Genomic DNA, 25,086 nt, shown 5'->3' with positions numbered 1-25,086 from the left:
TTATATTGACCATGCCAAAGTGACTGTTTGCAGTTATTCACAATGATGGCCATGCAACTCACTACTGAGACCTCTTGTTGGGCATTTCCCACCCTTTTCTGAACTTCTTTTTGGTATGGTCTTAAACTTCTGACCAGCTAGTATTTAGGCTAATTTCATATTGTTCACATTTTCCCTTTTACATGATAAATATTGTTTTTTATTTTTATTTTCCCTTTTCTTATTTTCATCTTTCGAAGCTCTACTCAAATAAGTGGTTGAGTCTAACAGTGCAAAATACATACTTTTTCTTTATGTTCATTGGCCTTAAGATTTTGGCCAGCAGTGTATGTAGTCAGTGTTGACTGCTCTGAGTCCAAAGTGATTTCCATGTTGAAATCAAAAGTACTTTTCTTCATCTGAAAACTCTAAAATTTCACTTGCATACACACAATAAAACCTCTTACATAAATATCTGTATTTTTTTTCAGTTAAAACTTGTGCATTATCTGTTATTTTCTCTATGACAACTCTGTAAGATTCAGTCAATTTAATCTACCTGATAACTACTATTTGAAAGAAAAAAGAAATCTAAATCACCTTTTCTTCTTACTACAGGGTGACCCGTAAGTCCCTACCCATCCATATATCTTATGTATCCAGTGTATCTGTGTGCTGTACCTCATTCTCGCTGCATAAGATTATGCAATGCCATATTCTGTGAGACATTTTCCTCAACATAGCAGGGGTTATTGTTCCAAATACTGCAGTAACAGCTGCCTTCAATTCATCTTTAGTATTATAACGTTGTTTAGATACAATATCCTTAACATATGGATGAGTAGGGAGTTATGGGCCACCCTGTAGAATAACTGCAAATTCTAGCAAGAAATTAGACTTGTTTATCCTATATAGTTCAAAACTAGAAATAGTAAACATCTTTATCTACTTAAGTTCTCTTGCCCTTTGAGCCTTGTCTAACTAATAATCCCACTATATAAGTTGCAAATCACTTTGCAAACATGTAGGTTCATGTTACCCTATTGAATTTTATAACACATGAACTACTCCTAAACATATATCTGAAGAATATCTTTATCTTACCTAAACTAATAACATTCTAATTTTTATATTTTAGTTACTTTTATTATAATAAATATAGAAATCAAAAACAAGAAATATAACACCTGAGTCTATCCTTTTTTATGTTGACTCTTGATGAAACTTTGGCCTACTTTTTTATACTACTGATACTATTACACTAAATTTTTTTTATTTAATCAAATAATGCACCTAAGAATACAGAATAACAAAACATGAAAAACAATGTCCTATAACTATGACACAATTTTTGACTTTGTGATTGGAGCCTTCAAAAATTCAACTAAGCTCAGCAATGTGATTCTTGTGAGAATACATTTGAAAGTGGGAGAAGAAATATACAATATGTTGTACAGAAATCAACATAATTTAATACATCATTTAATATATTAAAACCTTGTATCCCTACTGGCCATAAATAATATAGTATAAAACATCAGAACTATTGGCAGTTTGTGAAAGAGAGGTTGTAACAGGTGTCTGACTTTCTATTTTATGGCTTTGGAACCATATACTTGTGATTTGCCTGAGTAATAACAAAATTATAATGAATAATTTAAATTAAATTCCATACTTTTGAGAGGGGGTGGTAAATAAATTAGAGGAGAGGGAATATCTAGAGTTCAAATACCACAATTCTTATACTAGGTTAAGAATGAGAATTAAAACAAAATATTTCCTTACACTATTAAGAAGTTCTATAATTTTAAAAACTGATTTATTAACTATGCTTTTATGCCAAGTTTATTCATGTAGTATGATAATAAAGTAGTTTAATTAAATTTTGAATGTAATTCTCTAAATACTTGTGATACACTATGACTTGTCCATGTTGAGAATGTTATTAACACTGCTAAGAGGAAACATTATAAAGATAGGTTTAAATAAAAGTATAAACACTGTATCTTTAATATACTAATAAATATAATAACAATCAGACAAAAAGCAGAAAAAAAACCCTGAGAATGTGGAAATTATTAAATTAATGGAGGAGTTGATGTTATTTAATACTGGGTGATCATCAAAAATGGTGAGGCTTTCTTTGATAGAGGTTGTAATCTGTGGTTCTGGAGTTGAGAATTTTAAGGTTTTCTAAAAGCGTGGGGTTGTTGTTATTCCCATAGCTGCTATAGCTGACATGACCATGTTCTAATGTACACAAACTTGTGACATGTAGCTTTACCAATGAAAGTAGTTTTACAACCAACACAAATGTATTTATGTACATGACCCATGATGCACTGGTATGGATAGTCTTTTACTTTAAACAAGTTTTTGGTTCTAAATGTTGACTTAGATACTACACATAGCTTAATTTGTGGATAATATGTCTTCATCATTATTTGAATTTAAAATGTTTGCCCATGAAAGCAGTGATAAGAACTAATGGATATTTCAAAAGTTGAAAGTGAAAGTGTGTGTGCAGCTTTTAGGTAATTTCTATTTTATCTGTTTTTTGTGTTTTCTTTTATAGTAAAGACACATTGGGCTATCTGCTGAGCCCACCAAGGGTAATTGAACCCCTGATTTTAGCATTATAAATCTGTAGACTTACCACTGTACTAGTGGGGAGGGGGCATCTATTTTATTTGTTAAAAATGTTCATGTGATAGAGTGTGAGGAATAAAGGGAATAACCGTTACTTTGTAACATGTTATTAATTTTTAAATAAAGGTAAAACAACTCAGAACAGATACTACATGCTCTGTTTAGAAGATTCAGAACAAAGTTATGTCTGAAGGAGTAAAGTTTGTACATGGATGTTGTGAAAGAGTTGAAAAGTATCATCTTGAGTACCTTCTATATGATTCTGGCTTCTAATAAAGAGAACAATTATACAGCCATTAATGTTTGTAATAACAGAGAAAAATATATTTGCAAGAGTTGGACCTAGAGGTGTTCACATTGCCACTCAGTCTGTCTGATCTTAAAAGTTACAATTAAAAAATGAAGTGACTGTCCTAGAGAAACAATTTAAGAAGCCATTCAAATAATTTTTATTGATTAAAGTTTAAATGCAAAGAACTTTTCAGTTGAAAAAAACTGTTTAATAACAACTTCAACTGTTTCTCAAGTCAGATATTAGTGAGAAGAGACTAAATATCAAAGCTGGCCATAAAGAATAACGTTTTTTTTCATTTTCAAAGTTTTTTCAGTGGTGTTCAGACTGAGTAGCTTATAAAATTATTTTAAGGCTCTTATACTTTGGTTAGAAAGCCAGTTAATTATAATAGTTATAGGACATTGTTCACTTTATGCATGCTATTACTCTGTATTCTTAGATGCATTCTTTAGATAAATAAAAATTTAGTGTACTAATACCATCATTACAAAAAAGTAAGTTTAATATATTTCTTGTTTTATGTGCCTATTTTAAATTTATCATCATAACAGTAACTAAAATGTAAAAATTAGAAGCTTATTAGGTTTTATAAGGTTAGATTATGCAAGATAATGCAAAGATAGTAATAATTCTTCCCAATGAATGCTTGTGCATTGCATCATTCAATATGGTATAATGAGTTATGCATTCATCAAGAAATTTACAACCTTTTTTTTTGGCAGGATTATTAATTACACATTTGAAAGGTTTATTTGTTTGTTTTGAATTTTGCACAAAGCTACTCGAGGGCTATCTGTGCTAGCCGTCCCTAATTTAATAGAGTAAGATTAGAGGGAAGGCAGCTAGTCATCACCATCCACTGCCAACTCTTAGGCTACTCTTTTACCAACGAATAGTGGGATTGACTGTCACATTATAATGCTCCTATGGCTGAAAGGGTGAGCATGTTTGCTGAGACGGGGATGCGAACCCTCAACCCTCAGATTACGAGTCGCACGCCTTAACACGCTTGGCCATGCCGGGCCCCATTTGAAAGGACAATCAAATTTAGTAGAAACATATGTAAACTGTTGCAAGCCTTGAGCTACTTATGATAAATAAATGTATTTTCCCATCATAATTTGTAGTCATTCTAGAAAAAAAAATGGTAATTTAGACTTACTTTCTATTTTTGTACAATGGTCAAACTGATGAGTCCACACAGATTTAGAGGCAATATCAGATAAAATTTAAATGAAAAAAAAAGTTTTATATTTATTTAGGTTTTAGAAGCTATGCAAGGGAAACTTGCAAACTTTTAAGAAAAAAAGTATTTTTAATTTTAAAATGAAAATCCATTTGCACTTAGAGCAGTCAATACTCTACTCCATATTTACAAATAAACCTTTAGTAAAAACAGTTCATTAACAAGTAACCACTTACTTTTCTAAAGAATTTAACTAAGAACATAGAACAATAATAAGAACAAAAAATGTCCTACAACTATTGCAATGTAACTGGCCTTCTCACTAAGGTAATGCTTAGAAAAAGCTTGCCAAATTTCATGAAAATTTACATAAGATTAAAAGTTATAGCATGGAAACTCTTATGATTACATTGTGGATACAAGGTCAGAAAAAGGTAATGGAGAGAACTTTCTAAAAGTGTTCAGAACCTTCAAACTAAAGAAGCTGGTCAGTCTCAATAACATATCAAAGCACATTCTGCTGTTCCAGAAACTCACATATTGTTAAAAAAAAAAAAGTACTTCTTGTTAAGTAACAGGTCTCAAACCCAATGCTGCACTGAAAATGGATCATTTTTCAACTGAGGATCTTCTAGAAGAATATTATTGAATAACTTGCAAAAATTGTCTTCATTAAAAATAGTGTATCTTATTGCTTTTTGTAAAAGTGCAGGCCCTGTACAATTTAGTTTTAAGTTGGTTGTGCCAAAGCTTCTCAGAACATCCATCAAACATCTCATTAATATTATTTTCTTTTAAATTATTGCTGAAGTTGCATTTAAAGATAATATGTCTGAATCAGTTGTGTCTATAATTAGTATATAGTATGATAGCATGATTACCATTATGTTGTGATGTCACAAACATTTACTTAAAGAAATTTTAAATTCTGTTTAAAATTTTGGTGTATTAGAACTTCTTCACTGATTACTATAATATTCACACCTTTTCTGCTGATTACTTTTGGAATTCCTACAAATTTGGCAAAAATCTAGAATAATATTGGACCATTTCAAGAAAAGATCGAACTTATGTTACTTATGTTAGTTGTCGAGCTCAGATAATGACTTTCACTTTACCACTGGTTAGATTTAGATTTTCAGCATCATTCATGCCCTAGATATTCAACACTAGATTATATAATTTAACATTTTCCAGGCTTAAGGCAAATAATGTAGTGCTGCAGGCATTTAAAAACAGACTTGGAAATTGTAAGGTTCCGATATTATTGTTGCATGTCCAAAAATAAAGAGAACTGGTTTTATTTTGTAATACATATTTGTAATCAAATGAAAATTTTGGAATATTGCTAGATTAAGTGAATAATTCGGTCAATAACAAAAATGAAAAGCATTTTAGCAAGAAAATGATAAAGTTAAATTTTTAAAAGTCAGAGCCTACGTTCTGGTGATGTGTTAACAGTTTCTTCACTTTTCACCAGTTTGAGATCCAACAAGTCACTCTGTTCCTCCTCTGGCAAGGGTTCAACTTTGGTGTTTAATACTTCCATGATTACAACAGCAAGTCACATGTTTATCTGAAGGTTGCAATCTAAAAAAAGAGAAAATACAGAGTATTACAATTTCCAACCTCTTAAACTTTAACTAGTGCACATTTTTTCTAAACAACGAAAACCTTAGAATTAATACCAAGAATCCCAATTTTTTTATCCTTCTTAGGTTGTTAAAATTGTAATGAGCATGACACACCAACAGTGATGTTTTACTATGGGTCCCAATACAGAATATCCAATGTATAAAGACAGAGGTCTGTCAACCAAGTGCCCCCTTGCCTAGTGATGTGCAAGACTACTGTAAAACTGATGGATTTTACCATCAGCAACTGGCCCTGAAAAGCCTGCAGAAAGTGAAGTAAAGCCCAACAAACAGCAAGAATTTCCAAGGGATTAGTATGGAATGACGACTCAGAAAGAGTATCTCCTTGAAAGAGCCTGAACAGCCAAATATAAAAAACAAAATGTAAAAATATGTCATTCTGGATGAAGAGGGGGAAGAATAACACCACTAACAGTACTGTCCCAATTCAATCACCAGCTGAATTTGATGTGTAAGGGAGAGGGAAGGGAAATTCTGCAGAATCCCAGAAAAGGATCCACTAGTCAATTAAAACCCACTGAAAATGACACATTAGTGCAAACAAGTTGATAAAAACTTCTAGAGACACTCACATACCCAAAAAAGAGAGAACCTCTCATGCAGGAGAAGATAAAATGCTACAAAAAAGACATTCCACAAGCTTCAACCAAGCTGGAAAAGGCTGAGCCCAACTGAGGAGTGAGTTGAAAAACATCTCAAAATGTGAGTGTGAGGAAAGACTTCTTTTCCACTCTGTCAAGCAAACCCACACTGCCAGTCATCCATATAAGGGTGGAAATGAAGGTTCCTGGAATGAAACAGGTGAACCACTTGATAAAACACATAGAAAGCTGAAACTAGTGTGAACAAAAGTGTCCAAAACTGAAACACACACCTGTGATGAACAAAAAAAGATACTGTATGAATGCATCGGATGTGGAGATATGCATCCAACATACTGACCTTCATCATCCATAAGCCTGGAGTGAAAACCCAATGAAGAGCTAAGTATGACTCTATGGTGAACTTGGGAATGTCTTTGAAGTGATAAATAAATAATGAAGTGCCACCCCAACCCCTCACTCATGTAGGCTAACCCATTTTCTCCTACCATCCTACATCAAACTGCATGCAGGAATATTATTTTTTCATATCCAACCATGATCTATACTCGCACACTCTCCTTTTTAAACCCATTCATTGTCAGGCTTCTACCACATCTGAAGAAATATTTCGCTGTAAACGGACTTTTCTAAAATCTACAGTTTGGTTTCTCTACTCCTACTGCCTGCAATTTTTTTTTTATCTTCTTGATTTATGGATTTGCAATGTCAATAACTTCAAAAAACCTCTATCATGTCCCCCACTTCCAAGACCATTCTCTCCTCCAGTGAAAACATGTCGGTTCTAAAAATACCATCATAGGGATCCAAAGTAATATTGCTTTCTATCAGTATTATTCCCCACAATTTTTCTCATCATATCAATTTTTAGGGGTTATACTCAAATAAAATCTCCATAGGGGTGAACAATTACATGTAATTTTGACATAAACTAGTTTTTTGTTTATTTTCCTGGACACCATCTCACACTTAATAAAATCTCTACTTGTACAGAGTAACTTTGTTAATTATACTGATGAATTATGAATTTAACCATAGGTGAAAAATGTAGAGATTTACCAACAGAACAAGACTTGATTGCAGCTGTTGAGGAACTCTATTATGGTTATCATTTTGTTTTCCCAAACAAAATGTATGCCCTTTAAAAATCACTAGTAGAAGATTCACAATCAGGAATGTGATGTGGTATTTGAACACACCATGTGTTTATATCTTTTTGTTTAAATAAAATTACAGTATTTATTCTGCATTTATTCACCCTTTAGTATCTGAGTAGGTTTTACATAGAATGTGATTGAATAAGCTGTTGATTTCATTCTAAAGCTACCTTTGTTCTCTTTTTTGTTCTCAGAAATAGGTTCCTGGAGAGGATATTTCTCAGAACAGCTGAACACAAAGAATTCAGTAAAGGTGAATGCTCCATGTAAGCAACAGAAAGCACAAACAGTGTTTAACTTTTCTAATAAAGATTGTTCATTTTACCTGACAATTAGCATCATGTCTCATTACTTCCTTTTGTATCAACTTAGACAGAAATTATTTAATACTACTCTAGTCAACATTTTGATGAACATCCTTTTATCTAACAGACCTGTCTGATTTGTCCTAACATTAATACACTTCACCTTTTGCATTGAACAATGTCCTATTCTGGCAGTAAAAGATATTTGGAAACAACAAGGGAACAAAAACTGCTTTAAAATGATATCAACTTAATAGATTTTTCAAATAAGTTTTATGTGAAATTTGCACATATGCAGAACAAAAATGAGATTGGAATAGATACAATAATATTACAAGATAAATATGCATGGTACTTTCAAAGATAACAGTGGTATTAAACCAACTTTGAGATAAGTTAGCAAGACTTCCATCTTCCTGTCTTTTTAATGAACTATTTTAGTTTTAGATGAGCTGAAAATAATTTGATTACCAATTAAGATAATCTACAATTGATTCTTTGGATTATATGTAATAGATATAACTTTCTTTGTTGCATGACACATTATAACAGTTCCTATTAATAATCTCCTGAAAGACATAAAGAGTGGAGTTAAAGTTTAAATTTGACTTGACTCGATGGTAGAGGTAGGAGACTAAACCAATTAATCAACATCAATGTATTACTTATGAGCATCAATTAGTGTCATGTAAAATAATTGATTAATCTAAATGACAATTAAATTGTTCATTCATAAAAATAATATGATCAAAATTACTGTTTCTAATTATTACTATCTCAACTTATTCCAAACATTTAAGTCTCATGTGAGAGTAACTGATTATCTGAATGTAACTAATTAAAATGTCTGATAATTAATCATTTATCAAATTCCACTCTATGAGTTGGCAAGGACAACCTTAAAGGACCAATTAGTTGCTTGATGTGTATTAGTGCAAAGCAGCTAGGCTGTCTGTGCCAAACATCTGGTAAAAAAACGTTGCAACTAAAATATGATAAAATGTAAAATGAAAGCAAGTTAAAAGCTAAACAATGTCCAAAAAGCTGATAAAAATGTGAAAGATACATAAAAAGGCCAATGGCCCATAAAAAGCTAAAAATGTAATCAAGATGGACAGTGTCACTATCATCTAAGACACCATACAACATCAAGGGTAAACCTGCATAAAAACACATTTCTAAAATGGTGATGCTACTGAGTTTGTAAAGGTTGCATGAAAGTTAAAGGTGAGCAATTGTGATCTGAATATCACAAAGGCCTCACATACTAGCAGATCAGTCCTACATAAAAGAAAAATAGGTTAAACTCTGACCAATGCATAGCCTTGTCAGGACCATAGATGGGGCAGGCATGGCAATGGTAGCATCAGAGCAGGCAGATTTAGCTACAGTTTCAGTGAGCTCATTTCTGCAAATAACACAGAAACAGAAGATAAAGGAAAATGGGACTGTTGGTTTTGAATATCAACAAGAAGAGGGTAAGAATGAAAAATAAGATAATTCCAGAGTCAGTAGAGAGCTAAGAGAGTTGGTATAAATAATACAACTGGTATACAATATAGATTCTATGAGATCCAGGGCAAGAGAAATGGCATACAACTTGGCAGTAAACACACAAACTGTAAAGGGGATTCTGTGTGCAACTATCTAACCACAACAAACCATGGCAGAGCCAACAGAGTCACATGATTTCAAAACATCTGTATAAATGGGAATGGAAGGATAGTTCAAATTATGTTTGGTGAACAGAATACAGTACTTCTAATCAGGAGTATCCACCTTCCTCAAATAACTCAAAGTAAGGTCACAGGTAGGGATAATAATAAGCAATGGTGGGATAAGCTGACCACTGGAGACAGCAACATCATCCCAGGACAGAGCCAATTCAGCCAGTCCAGACTGTCTATTCTGAAAAAGTATAACTCACTGAGAAGAGAAAACAAACACCAGGTGGGATGTTGGAGTGGGGGTCAGAGTTTTGAAGCATACAGTAAAGAAAATTGCAAGGGGCCTAGTTGAAGAGGAAATTCATGAGACTCAGTATATAAATTCTGGATTGGAGAAGTGTGGAAAGCCCTCCACAGAGCCAAAGCCCCAGATGGTGAAGGGAGTCCAACATCTTCAAGGCTGAAGTACTGGCAGAATTATATACCACAGACCTATATTCCAGTTTGGATCAAATTAGGGCACAATAAATCTTTAGCACAGAACATCTTTCAGCTCTCCAAAAGATGGAAAAGAGAACATGGAGGATGTTCAGTGCCCTGTATACTTGATGCTTAGCTACTTGTGTGTAATGAAGGTCAGTTTATGGTGAAAGACAAGCCCAAAGGACTTTGCTTCAGGGAGCACAGGAAAAACATTCGAGATGGAGCTCAGGATCAGGGTTAATAAACCACTGGTGGCAAAAGTGCATGAAAATGGTTTTACAGAAAGAAAAGGTAAAACTGTTTGCTGTGGTTTATTTCAATAAATGACTGAAAGCAGCCTAAAACTGCAACTCAATAAACCTCATGCTTGATGAATGAAATGAGATGTGGAAGTTGACATAAACCCTGTTTGCATCAGCAGGAGGAAACTGTGAAGTGATAGCATTAACCTTCACACTGAAAAATGTAACATTCAAGACATAGCCCTAAGAGATAACAAGTTCCTGTGAAAAAGAATGGGAAAGCATTGAGCCCACATGGACTTGTAATCACCAGTCCATTAAAAGGTTTTGAATAAAAGTGGGTGAATGGCCATGCAACCCCTATAAGTGATGGTATTGCAAAATGTCATACCTCTATGTAGTGTCCTAAACCTTCTCAAAGTCTAATAATATGGAAACAAGATGTTGTCACTTGATAAAAGCTTTTCTGATGAATGTTTCAAGCTGAATCAGGTGGCCAGATGCACAAGAAAAGCATTTGACAATTCTCTGGGCATTAGCAACTTCCTGGCTATCGAATAGCGCAGATTAAAAGAGGGGAGGAAATATACTGCCCACTCACATTCCAAATCTTGTCCCATATGATTTTGGAACTAGTGGTAGAAGAGATGCTAACTGTAAACTTCATTCAAGATTTTTTCTGGCTTTGACATCTTACCTACTAAGTAAGGGCACAAGCCCACTGAATAACTATGTAGTTTGAAAGGGTGCAATAACTATGAAAGGTATCCCAGGTCCGATTTTGAGTGTTTCATGCCACTGACAGGCAGAACTCCACCATGGATGAGGATACTGTAAAAAACGTGTTGAGGTTTTAGGAATACACTAAACACTGCAGTCAATCACTGCTGCTACTCAGTCATCTCTTGATGCCATAGAGAAGATAGCAGGATCAAATTCCGACAGAACAATGAAAGAGAGCCAACTGGCCTTGTCCAGCTTCCAGTGATGAATGAGGTCGGGTAGCATTGACCACAGTCAGTCTTCCTTAAAATGATAGGAAAATGATCATTGCCCTGTGAGTCACTGTCTACCCTCCAAGAAAAGTGGAAGTTGATTGGTTGGTTTAGGTAAAAAAAGTAAAACATTAAAATATGTAAAAAGTAATCATACTACAACAAAACATTGTCCAATTTTCAAATTAATATCTTAAATACAATTAAAATGATCAATGGCCCTTAAAAATTTAAAAACATAACTGAGGTGGACATTGTCACCATTGCCAATGTCAAGGATGATCCCATGGTAAAAATATGTTTAAAATGGTGCCTTCGCTCTCGATTGTAATGATGGCATGACAGTAAAATGTGGGCTACTGTGATTTGAATGTCACACAGACCACACATTGGTGCATTAGTACCAGATAAAAGAAAGTGATCAGTTGAAAACTGTGACCAATGCTGAGCCTAGCCAAAACAACTTCCTCCTTTCAATCTTTATAGAAGCAAGACGGCCGAAGAGCAATAGAAGGCTTAATCTGGAAAAGCTTGTTATCACGTTGCTCTCTCCAAGTCAAATGCCAATTGGCATGGAGCCTAGACTTGAATACAGGACCGTAGTCCATGTATGGGACAGACATAGTAGTGAGAGTACCAGAGCAGACAGACTAAGCTGCAATGCTAGCAAACTTGTTCCCAAAAACACCAACATAGCCTGGTATCCAGAAAAACTGGATAGAAGTAGATGATAGAAAGAAATGGGTCAGTCATTTTTGAATACCAATGAGAACAGGGTGAGAACTAACGTGAAGTGATTCTAGGGCCAACAGAGAGCTAGGTGAGTCAGTATAAACAATACAATTATTTGAACTGCATAGCTTCTCTGTGATCCAGGATAAAAGAAATGGTGTACAATTCAGCAGTGAACACAGAAACTACAGAAAAGATATTCTGTGTGCAACAACTGAGTCACAACATATCATAGCAGAGCCCACATAGTCACATGATTTTAATCCATCCATATAAATGGAAATGAAAAGATGGTTCGAAAGACGTTTGGCAAATAGAAGGCGATACTTCCAACTGGGAGTAAACACCTTTTTCAGATGACTCAAAGAAAGGTCAAACTTGGGGATGGTAATTAACCATGGTGGAATAGGCTGATCAGTGGATATAGCTATGTTATCCAAGGGCAGACCCAATTCATCCAACTGTGCCTGGATATGAAGGCCAAAAGAAACAATGGCAGACCATCTATTCTGAAAAAGCATGGCCCACTAAGGAAGGAAAACATGACCACAGGTGGGATGCTGTGGTTCTGATAGAAGTTTTGAAGCATAATATAAAGACAGTTGCAAACAGCAAAGGAATAGGGGAGGTTCATGAGACTCAGTGTACGAACTCTGAACTGGAAAAGTGTAGAATGCCCTTGTGCAGAGCCGAAGCCCCTGATGATGAACAGGGTCCAACATCTCAAGGCTGAGGTCCTGGCAGAGCCATAGAGACCAGAGATCTATAATTCAATTTTCATTGAATAAGGGTACAATAGAATTTCAGGATAGAACATTGATCTTCTTCCCAAGAGGTGGAAGAGAAGACATGGAGGGTGTCCAGTGCCCTTGTATACTTGACACATGGCTGCTTGATGTGTGGAATAAAGATCAGCTTATGGTCAAAGATAAACCCCAAGAACTTTACCTCAGAGACAACAGGAAGTACAACTTTTCTGAAACAGAGCTCGGGATCTTGATGAATACCCTGTTGGTGGCAGAAGTAATTGCAAATGGTTTTGGAGTGGTTGGTTGGTTTGGTGTTTTATGGCACAAAGCAACTGAGCTATCTGCACCAAACATCTGGTAAAAATTTAAAATTAAAGTAAAATAATTAAAATTTGTGAAAGGAAATTAAGGTAAAACAAAAAGTTGGATTTTTGAATTAAAATCATAAAAAGCATTAAATCCAATTTTACATCTTGTCTACAGCAGTAAGAAAAAACTACAGTAATACAAGTTGTAAAGGACTTTCTGTAGCATAATTGTAATTATCATAACTCACCAGGATAACTAGCAGGTAAGTTCAAAAATCAGCATTAGTCACCTGAAGTTGGCCTTTTCAGTTTTGGTTTCAAGTTATTTGACATTTTGGCCATTTTAAGAAAGTAAAGTAACACAAGTTTCAAAAGACTTGTAGCAAAATTTTAATTATTATAACTTACCAGGATGACTAACAAGTAGTTTAAACAGCAGCGTTAGTCACATGAAGTTAGCCTTTACAGTACTGGTTTTGAGTTATTTGACATTATGGCCATTTTCTAATTTCAAATCAAACGTGATATACTTTGATTCTTAAAAGGGAATCACATTAAAAAGGTCTAATGTATTAATTAAAAAACTTAAATAGCATTAAAAAGATTAACGACCTTTATAAAACTAAAAACATTTCTTAGGTGGACAGTAACACTGTCTAACGTTATGGATAAACCTTGGGACAAAACTTGTTTAAAATGGTGTCATAGTTGAGAATCATAATGACTGCAAGAGAGTAAAATGTGGCTTATTGTGATCTGAGTGTTACACAGACAACACATTGGTGAATCAATTACAGATAAAAGAAAATGATGAGTCAAAAACTGTGACCAATGCATAGTCTAATTAGAACAACTTCCTCTTTCCAATCCTTACGGAACCAAGACAGCCAAACTCCAATAGAGGGTTTTATTTGGAAAAGCTTGTTTTCATGTTGGTCACTCTAAGTCGACTGCCAACTGCTATGGAGCAAAGTCTTTAATACAGGACCACAGTCCATGTTTGGAACAGGCAGAGCAATGATAGTGCCATAGCAGATTCAGCTGAGGTGTCAGTGAAATTGTTCCTGCAAATACCAATGTGGTCTAGTATCCAGAAAAACTGGATAGTGGTAGATGTTAAAGAGAAATGGGCCAGTTGGTTCTGAATATTGGTGAGAATTAATGTTGAGTGATTCCAGGGACAGTAGAAAACTAAGCAAATCAGTATAAATAGTGCAATTCAAGTATTGCTCAGCTTCTATGTGATCTAGGACAAGAGAAATGGCATACAATTCAGCAGTGAACACAGAAACTGCAGAGGGGATTCTCTGCACAACCATCAAACCAAAACAAACCATGCAGAGCCCACAGAGTAACCTGATTTTAAACCATCCATATAAATAGGAATGGAAGGATAATTTAAAAGATGTTCAGCAAATAAAAAGTGGCACTTCCAGTCAGGAGTATCCCCTTTTCTCAGGTGACTTAAAAAAAGATCACATTTGGGGCTTGTAATAAGCCATGGTGGATGGGCTAACCAGTGGATACAGCAATATTATCCAAAAACAGACCTAATTCATCCAACTGAGCCTGGATGAAAGCCTGAATGAAACTGAGCATGAATGAAAGCCAAAAGAAACAATGGCAGATCATCTGTTCTGAAAAAGTATGACCCATTGAGGAAGGAAAACATAACTCCAGGTGAGATGCTGTGGTAAGAATCAAAGTTTTGAAGCATATAATAAAGACAGTTACAAACAGCAGAGGTGTAGAGAAGGTTCATGAGACTTTTGTTCAAGCTTTGTACTGGGGAAGTGTGGAAAGCCTAGGTGCAGAGCCAAAGTCCTTGATGATGAATGGGGTCCAGCATCTTCAAAGCCAAGGTCCTGGCAGAGCCATAGACCAGTGACTCTAAGTCTAATTTTGATCGAATAATAGCACAATATATCTTTAGCATAGAACATCAATCCACTCCCCAAGAGGTGGAAGAGAGGACTCAGAGGATGTTCAGTGCCCTTGTACACTGGACTCATAGCTGGTTGATGCATGGTATAAAGGTCAACTTACAATTAAAGGTAAGCCCCAAGAACTTTATTTCAGGGACCACAGGTGGCACAACTCACCAACACACAGGAGGCACAATTCACCAACACAGTGTTCAGGAATGAGGTGAATACCCCATTGATGACAAAAGTGCATGCAAATGGTTTTGGAGAAAGAGTAGTTGAAACTTTGTTGTGGTGCACTTCAGTAAATGACTGAGGTCAGTCTGTAGCTACCGCTCAATATACCTTGTATTCGACGACTGATATGTTGAAAGTCGTTGACATAGAGCCCGTTTGCAACAGTAAGAGGAAGTTGTTCAGTGATGGCATTAGACTTTATACTGAAAAGTGTCGAATCTACACGAACTTGGAATCACCTGTCCATTAAAAAATTAATAAAAATGGGAAAATGAGCATGTAATCCCTATAAGTGGAGGTCTTGCAAAATGCCATACCTCCATGTAGTATCATAAGCTTTCTCAAGGTCAATGAATGTTCATACAAGATGTTGTTTGAAAACGGCTTCTCTGATTCATGTTTCAAGTCAAATCAGGTGGTCCATGGTGGTGGACTGTCGTTGGAACCCACACTAGGTGAGCAAGAGGAGGTTGTCTGATTTGAGAAACCAAACAAGATGAGCATTAACAATCCTCTCTAAGGTCTTACACAGATAGCTCATCAAAGCAACTGAATGGTAGTTTGAAAGAATCTTGGGATCCTTCCCAGGCTTAGAGAATTGTAGAACAACAGCCAAGCATCAGGAAAGACATTCTCCTCTCAGATCCATTAGATACCTGGCAAATGCTGTCACCGAGGTATAGGTATGGCACCATGTATCAGCTACTTCCTGGTCATCAGAGAGCAAGATTCAAAGGGAGACAGAATTATACTGCCCACTGACCTTTTGAATCATATTCCATATGACTTTGGAACTGGTGGTAAAAGTTATGCGATGTGGTTTGAGTGTGTGGTATACCTACAAAAAGTGTCCCAAGCCCATTTTTGAGCCTGCCATGGAAAAGTTGTTATGGTTATAGGAATATATTGAGCAGCTGCCTGTATAATATAGTTGGTCACAACTACCACACAGTTGTCTACTGATGGCTTACATATGACGGCAGAATCAAGTTCTGAGAGATCAGTGACAGAGAGCCAGTTGACTTGATCCACCTTCCATCAGGATACACAGGATGAGTGGCATTGACCACAGCCAGTCTCTCGCAAAATTATAGGAAAATTATCACTGCTTTGTGGGTTACTGTCAACCCTCCATGAAAAATGGAAGAATAGTGAAGGGGAGCAAATTGAGAGATCAATAGCAGTAATGACAGACTAGGTGCATGAAAATAGGTGTAGGAACTAGTACTATAAAAAGAAAGCTTGTGATCTGAGAGCATAGGCTCTACAGATTTACCTCTCACATCAATATCAACACTTCCCCAGAGGGGATGATGTCCATTAGAGTCCTCCAGGATTAAAAAGGGAGACAGTAACTGTTCAATAAGAGCATCAAGGTCTAATTGATCATAGATCTCTTCAGGAGACAGGTAAAGAGAAAATACAGTAATGGTATGACCCAAGGAAACACTGACTGCTACAGCCTCCAAGGGTGTGTTGAGTGACAAAGACACGGTGGGCACATGCTGATCAATCAACAGTGCCACCCCTCCATGCACTCATCCATCACACAGTCTGTCATTTCTGTACAAAAACTGCCAAAAGGTGACTAGATTGGCAGGTTTCAGAAATGCTTCCTGAATGGAGAAACAAACTAGATGGTTAGAATCAATCAAATCCTTAGTGCCTTCTATATTTGTACGAAAACCTCGACAGTTCCAATGTATCGAAATAGCCATTTTTATTTATGTGTCGGTGAATTGGGTGGAGATCCCTTCTGTTTATGACCACATCTTTTTTTTATTGTTTTTATTTGAGGGAGGTCTGTTGACCTCCGTGGATCCTGCCCTGGACCGATTGGGCAGGTCTTTGTTGTTGGAAGAGGATTCAAGCGACTGAGGACATGAACAAATGATCATTTTGCATTTTGGGGTGGTAGAAAAAGATGTAACCAAGAAAATGCCCATACCCATAACCAAAGGAAGTGGATCTTGTGGTTTGCTGAAATGTATGTTAGGGACAAAGATGGGTGTTGAAGTTGATTCATCAACTTTTTTAACCATGGAGGTCAAAAGACTTTTCATTTGGTTTGAGACACCGAAAAATCCATCTGCACTCCCACTGTAGTAGTGGAACAAAGTGCAGCAGCATACATCTGAGATGAAGTGGTGGACAGCAACTTTGAGCCTCAGAGTAAGTAATGTTTTGAATTGTTTTCAAATGCTGCACCTCTTTTTCTTCCAACCATTTAGGGCAAGAACGAAAGAAGGACAGGTGATAGCCATTGCAATTGATGTGATGAGAGTCTGTTTCACACTCATAGACATCTTTGTCCTCACCACCGTAATAAGCACACATTAAGGAATCATGACATGATGTCTTAGAATGACCAAAATGTTGACACTGGAAACATCCGAGAAGGTTTAGAATGTATAGCCAGGCTTGCAATTGAAATAACCTGCCTTGATAGTGGCAAGTGGACTTGGTGATGTAAATGTGAAAATGAGGACATTGGTCAGCATCATAATTTCATTTCTGCAAGTGGAGATATGCCTCACTACAGAAACTCCTTGTGAGGAGAAACCAGCAAAAATTTCTACCTTGGGGGTGTTCTTAAAATCCCTCTCAACAATAACTCCTTGTGATAAGTTCAAAGTAGCATGTGGCATAACCTCAATAGGTATATCCCAAATCACCTTTGAATGCAAGAAGAGTTCACTGTGTTAAGATGTGGATATTTCCACCAACATGCCAACAGAGCTTCTTTACTGACTTTGGAGAGCCAGCAAGTCCCTACAGTCTCTTCTGAATGAAAAGAGAGACAACTGCCATAAAGGTTTGTCTGAAAGAGTATGCAGTATAAAAAAAAAAATGATGTATAGGTATTACAGACGTTGAAGATTGCTGCTCAAAATCTTTAAAACATGATCATTTACCTATGGACTGTTTTTTCACTATTTTATTTAAGTTTTTATTTGGAGGATCTATAATAATAAAAAAAATATTTTGATGCCCATTGACCACACCCACCATGGAACCATATGAGGGGACGCACTACAATACCAAACAATAACATTGCAGCAATGCCAGGTTTTTGTGAGCACTATACCCAAACACCAACATCAGAGACAATGTCCACAACAGCTGTTGAGAATATCCAACACTGGTACTTGGTTGACTCTAGCCCAAGTGAACCAGCCAACTAACCCTAGGGGGGCCCACACCAAGGCTGCCCATCTACAGGAATTCAAGGCCAAAATGATGTGTTAGAGTTGGACCCCTCAATCACCAGGATTCTCTCCTTCTCTTCATGGGTCACCACACATGGCAAATACGTGGGCAGATGTTTAGATCCCAGAGAAGGTGAACTGAAAAAATAGAACCTTCCCTGGGAGACCATAAAGACCATTTGCAACTGTAGGGGAAGGTATCCACTGATGGCATTAATCTTTATAATGAAAAGTGTAACACTCAAGACAGCCCTGAGGGAATCCAAGTTCCTGTGGGAAAGAACAGGAAAGTATCAAGCCCACATGGACTTGGAATTGCCAGTTCATTAAAAAATGTTTAATAAAAATGGGTAAATGGCCACTCAACCTGTATGAGTGGAGGTCTTGCGAGATGCCATACCTCCGCGTTGTATCATAAGTTTTTCAAGGTAAAAAAAATACAAAAACAAGATATTGTCACTTCAGAAAGATTTCCTTGACTGATGTTTCAAGTCAAATCAGGTAGTCCATGGTAGAGCTCTGTTGTCAAAACCCATACTGAGTGGGTGAAAGGAAGTTGTTTGATTCAAGGAACCAAACAAGATGAGCATTAACCATCTTTTCCAAGATCTTACAGAGACAGCTTATCAAAGAAAATGGACAGTAATTTGAAGAAATCTAAGGATCATTCCCAGACTTTGCAAAGGGATTACAATATCACAGCTCCAAGCATCAAGAAAAACATTCTCTTGCCAGATCCAGTTAAAACAACCAAAATAGCAAGAGAGGTAGGAGAGAAATGGAGCAGCATCTCGTAATGAATATCATTGGATCTGACTGATGTACTGCTACACTGATGAAGAGCAAGCTTGAGTTCCACCAGCATAAAGGGTGATTACAGTCATAGAGATGATCAGTCTGCCTGTTGTCTTGATGGCTAAGAAGTGGGGATGAAGCAGAGATGTAAGATGCATGAGAAGAGCTCTTTTGCCAAGAGAACAGGTGATGCTCTGAGCATCAGCAACTTCCTGTTCATCATAGAGCAAGATAAAAAGCAGACAGAAATATAATGTCCACTAACTTTTTGAATCTTGTTGCATATGGCTTTGGAACTGGTGGTAGAAGAGATATTAGAGATGTATTTAATCCAAGATTCCTTCAGACTTTGATGACTGACTTGCTGAGCATATGAAAGGTATCTCAAGCACATTTTTTAGATTTCCTTGCCATGTGGTTGGCAGGATTCCACCAAAAATGAGGATGCTGTGGGAAACATACTGAGGTTTTAGGAATACACTGAGCAGTTGCCTGGAAAATAGTCAGTCCCTGCTGTAATGCAGTCATCTATTGACTTGCAGACAATGGCAGGACCAGGTTCTGAGAGAGCAGTGAAAGAGGGCCACTTGGCCTGATCCAACTTCCATCCAGGCACATGAGTTGGGTGGCACAGACCATGGCCAGTTTCTCTCAAAATTACAGGAAGATGACCACTGCCCCATGAATTACTGTTGAATCTGTGAAGGGGGAGCAGATAGAAAGATCAACAGTAGCAAAAGACTGACTAAATGCATGAAAATAAGTATAAGAATCACTACTGAAGAGAGATAGGTTGTGATCCAAGACCATATATTCTATAAAACAACCCCTCTCATCAACATTAGCACCACTCCAGAGGGGATTATGTCCATTAAAATCCCCCATAATCAAAAAGGGGAAAGGTAACTATTCAATGATGGCATCAAGTTCTGATTGACCATAAATCTCCTCAGGAGCCAGATAGAGAGAACAAATAGTGATGGTACCACCCAAAGAAGAATGAATGGCTACAGCCTACAATGGTGTATCAAGTGGCAAAGACAGGGTAGGCACATGCTGATCAACCAGCAGTGCCACCCCACCAGGCACTTATCCATCACACAACCTATCATTTCTGTACAAATAAAACTGTCAAAGGGTGACTGTACTGGCAGGTTTCAGAAATGTTTATTGTATGGAGAAACACACGGGATGGTAAGAACCAATCAAATTCTTAATACCATCTATATTTGAATGAAAACCCCAAAGTTCCACTGGATCAGAGTGGTCATTTTAATTTATGTGGAGTAGAACTTGGCAGGGAACCTTGTTTCTGACCCTATTGTTTTAATTTATTGGATGAGTAGGCAGAACTCTGTCTGTGGATAAAGATTCCAGCAAATGAGGGCATGAACAAATGATCATTTTACTTCTCAAAGCTGCAGAAGAAGATGGACCCAAAGAAACTTCTGAAACTGAGCCAAAGAAAGTGACTCCGGGCAGTAACTGGAAAGTGTAGCAGGGGACAGAGATGGAAGTAGACACAGATTTATCAACTCTTTTAATCATAAGGGAAAAAGATTCTTCAGATGTTTTACAAACAACACCGCTGAAGACACAAAGATATGTCTGTACTACCACTGTAGCAGTGGAATAAAGTGCAGCAGCTTATGTCCAAGATGAAGTTGGGGACAATAATTGGTTTGTTTTGAATTTTATGCAAAGTTACACCAGGGATATGTGAGCTAGCCATCCCTAATTTAGCAGTGTAAGACTAGACGAAAGGCCACCCACCACCAATTCTTGAGCTACTCTTTTAGCAAAAATTAGTAGGATTGACTATTACATTATAATGCCCACAAGGCTGAAAGGGCAAGCATGTTTAGTATGACAGGGATTCCAACCTGCAAGTATCAGGGACAATGGTTTCTGAGCCTCTGGATAAAAGATATTATTTATTGTCTTCATTCATTGCACCTGTTTCTCCTATTCTCATTTAGGGCAAGAAATAAAGTAAGGAGGGTGTGGACTATTACAGTTAACACAGCATTGTTCTAATTTGCACTCGTTTCATGGTGTTTGCTAACATGAGGAACACGTTAAAAACCACAACAATGTTTTTGAGTGACTGAATCATTGAGAACATCTGAGAGGGTTGGGAATGTATGGATATACCTTACAGTTCAGATAACCTGCTTTTATTGTGGCACAAGAGGGCGTGGTAATGTAAACATAAATATTGTGACATTAGTTGGCACCAATATTCCATCTTTGCAAGTGGAGATTTGAAAAACCACAAAAATGCTTTGGCTGAAGAAATCAGCAAGGATCTCTGACTCAGGACTATTCTTTAAATCCTTCTCAACTATAACCCCTGTGCGAAAGAATTCAAAATTGCATGCAGAGTAACCTCAATGGCCTTTGATTTCAAGAGGTGTTTGGTATGTTGTAGTGAAGATGTTTCCATCAAAATGTCTCCAAAATGCAACTTTTATATTGACTTAAGGGAGCCAGCAAGCCCCTCTCATCCCTTTTGAATAAAAAGAGGAACATGTGCCCTAAAAATTTATTGGATAAAGAATGGATCATTAGAAATTGAGCTACTGAAACTGACTGTGATGTTAACTGTACAACAGTCATCCATGCATGGTTGTTTTCTGATAATTTTTTTTTTTCTTTTTATTCATATTTTCATAAATGTGAGTATCAATAATAGATGCTACATTTCAATGCCACTGACTACCCATTATGGAGCACTATGAGGGAATGCACTACAATGCCAAACAAAGCCACTGCAGTAATGCCAGGATTTTGTCAGCACTATACCCAAACACCAGTATCACACAATGTCCACAACACCCATTGAGAATGTTCAACACTTTTATTCAGTTAACCCTAACCCAAATGGACCAGCCAATTGACCCTGAAGAACCACCCCAAGGCCCCATATACAGGAATTCAAGGCCAAAACAGTATGTTGGAATTGGACCCCTCAACCACCAGGATCCTCTCCTCCCCTTCCTGGGTCACCAAGCAGGACAAACACGTGGGTGGATGTTCACATTCCAGAGGAGGTAAACTGAAAGTTCAGAATCTTCTCTGGGAGATCCCTTCACCACATACAGAAATTCACCTTCAGGACATTTTTTTTTATCAGAAAAACTATATTTCATGTGTTAATTTCTCTACCTTAACTGTATACAGGATTAAACAACATTAAAGAATAACTAGAAAATAGCTTTAAATTGCACTTTTTCATTCTAGAATGACTGTAAATTGTAAAAGGAAGTCACAAATGTTTTATTCTAAATAGCTTAAACCTCATAACAGCATACATCTATTTATCTTCATTAATTTTTTGTTTTATTACCTTCTTAACCATGTCTGACTCATACCACCACCACACAAATTGCAAAGCTTAAACAGCAAAAATTTTGTCCTTACAAAGTACAAACGTATTACTCTTCTTAGCCTTAATACTAATGCATTAATATTTTGTACAATTTCAGTTGTCACACATATGCATATATATATATACATTTTACTGCTATTTATTCTTAAATTTCAGTTATTTTTATTTAAACATATAACAGTAAATAAATATATTGAAAATAATGATCCCTACTACATGTAATATTATGAAATGTTTGTACTCCAATGCTATACTTCCCAAGCCTCATCAAATTTTACATATGGTGGATATAAAAAGTAATTTCTGTAAATGTCATATATATGCATTTTGAAATAATAAAATGTATAAGTTACTGTATCATTACCATAAAATGTCAGTGTCACTTATCAGACTTCTTAACTAGGCTGTATTTAGTCCAAACTGCACCCTTGTTATTTTTATTTATATAATATTTGGAAGATGAGTTTGCTGATGAAATGAAACTGCAATATTTCTAACTGTAAAAAGGATGTAGAGGTGAAGCAGAATGAGTTATGTAAACTGATAAGTTAGAAACATTTTGGCTAATGACATTTAACTAGAATAAGTGTAAGATTATTCTAGCTTTAATAAAGGTAAAAACCCAGTAATGTAGCTGAAGAAAAAGATATTTGCATAGTGACAGTTAAGTCACTCAAACAATCAAAGCAGTGTTCTGTTGCTAGTAGTGAAGTTTACAGAATTTTCAGGTGTATTTATAAATATAATGATAAGTAAAATTAGATAATTACTTCTCTACACAAAGCATTAGTTATGCTTCACTTTGAATAGCATGTACAACTGTTGGTCTTCTTATCTAATTACTATTAACTTCTTATCAAAGCAAGCTACCTAACTACTCACACAAAATATCAACCTAATAACAAGTATAGTTTTATGACATTCATACTTAAAAAGATTACCATGCATTGTTTTATCAGTTCAGTGTCCTCAATAACATGTCTGGCCATAAATCCAAGGATAATGAATTCTGAAATGGGTTCAAGGCTGGGATGTGGTCTTAATGAGATAAATTAATACCTCTTATTTTCTATTCAGCAAAGAAGGACAAGTGATCTTACTGAAATTTATAAGATTACCAAGAAAATCAATACAATGAAGACCTTTGATTTATTTATACTGTAATATCAAGACAACCAGTTTTGAAAATTTTATTTCTTTTACCATGTGGTTGGTTGATTTTAGGATCAAATTACCGTCAACAGTAGAGGAAATAATTTAAATGGGAAAATTGATTACTTTGTTAAAAATAAATAATGGGTTTAAATTTTTATTTTTCTCACAGGTGGGCTTGAAGATACCATGAAGAATATAACTGCTCTTTATTACTTATACATTAGAGTCACAGTAGTTGTAATCATACAAGTCTAACGTCTCGGACTGAGTCCTATTCAAAGGATATGTAAAAGTTGTATAACAAAAAATTTGTACCTAGCTATTACTGTTAATAATAGAATGTTCCACAATCCTGAAATAAAGACAAAGGATAGATCTTGTTTCTGAGAGATGAAGAATGAGGTATTTGCAACTAGTAAAGCATATATCTATCTCAGTGGTACTTTGTGGCATAACTTTACAATTTTAATACTTTAGGAACATAAATTATTCAGTGTAAAGGAAATCAATCTATTGTGCTAAGTCTTGTATATAAAATACATGCATTTACACAGAGAAACTAATAAGTAATATAATAAATAAGTTTCAAAAATTCAGGTATTTTGTGGAACTATAACTAAACAAAAAACACTGTCACTATTATTAGTGATAGTAATACTCGAAATAAGGTTTCATTTACTTACATTGTCAATGATGACTAAATGATAAATGTCATTAGCAATAAATTATTGAATACATTAAACGAAAAACTTTTATCGACAGAGAAATCGGTCGAAAAGTCTGTAATCTTTCATCCTTATGAATGCTACTACTATTTTCTAAGTAAGGGTTTTGTTTTTGAGTATTTCACGATGCTACCTTTAAGCCTCTATTATTATTATTATTAGTCCATATCATTACTATCAGCACGTGTGTTGGGACCTGTCGTTCGATCTATATATATAATAAAATATATGCTTTATGTAGCACTGTCAAATTTTTCAGTCTTCTCTTCCAGTGAAATATATTATCATGTTTTAATGCATAATGTTACTGCAACTCACAAATAACGCCTTTAAAAGTTATTCGTCAATAAAAATTAATACACGAAAAAAAAGAATGAAACTGCATTTCTACATTCTAACGCAAATCGAAAGATCAAATACCTACCACATCAATGGTAACATAAACACTTCGCACTGCCAAGGCGTCCCAGAGTTGAAACTTCCCAAAACAGATGGCGCCAGATACACAATGAAATGTCGCTAGATATCGCTTTTAGCATTCTGAAGGCGTCAAATATGTCACAAAGAAAAATCTGTATAGAATTCAATAGCGAACAACAACAAAAATCCACGTAAGAAAGACAAAAAACTAAATCCAATGATGGA

At 35.8% G+C, this 25,086-nt stretch overlaps 1 protein-coding gene across 9 annotated transcripts in view; it reads right to left on the bottom strand.

The window, feature by feature from the left end:
* LOC143230701 (uncharacterized) overlaps positions 1-25,086 on the bottom strand; it is a 54,155-nt gene extending 29,069 nt beyond the window's left edge. For 5 of the 9 annotated variants that reach the window (XM_076464710.1, XM_076464705.1, XM_076464706.1 and 2 more), the window contains exons 1-2: positions 24,866-25,086; positions 5,550-5,699 (exon numbers count right to left, since the gene is read on the bottom strand). The gene's annotated coding sequence lies outside the window, so the exon portion shown is untranslated. Of the gene's footprint in view, positions 1-5,549; positions 5,700-23,502; positions 23,614-24,399; positions 24,709-24,865 lie in introns of those variants that run through there. The other 4 variants (XR_013016601.1, XR_013016602.1, XM_076464708.1 and 1 more) reach the window with 3 other exon arrangements.

Source organism: Tachypleus tridentatus, chromosome 10 (assembly GCF_004210375.1).
Source record: "Tachypleus tridentatus isolate NWPU-2018 chromosome 10, ASM421037v1, whole genome shotgun sequence".
Classification (NCBI taxonomy): Eukaryota; Metazoa; Arthropoda; class Merostomata; order Xiphosura; family Limulidae; genus Tachypleus; species Tachypleus tridentatus.
Note: the sequence above shows the minus strand (reverse complement) of the source record. Positions and strands in the feature narration are given on the sequence as shown.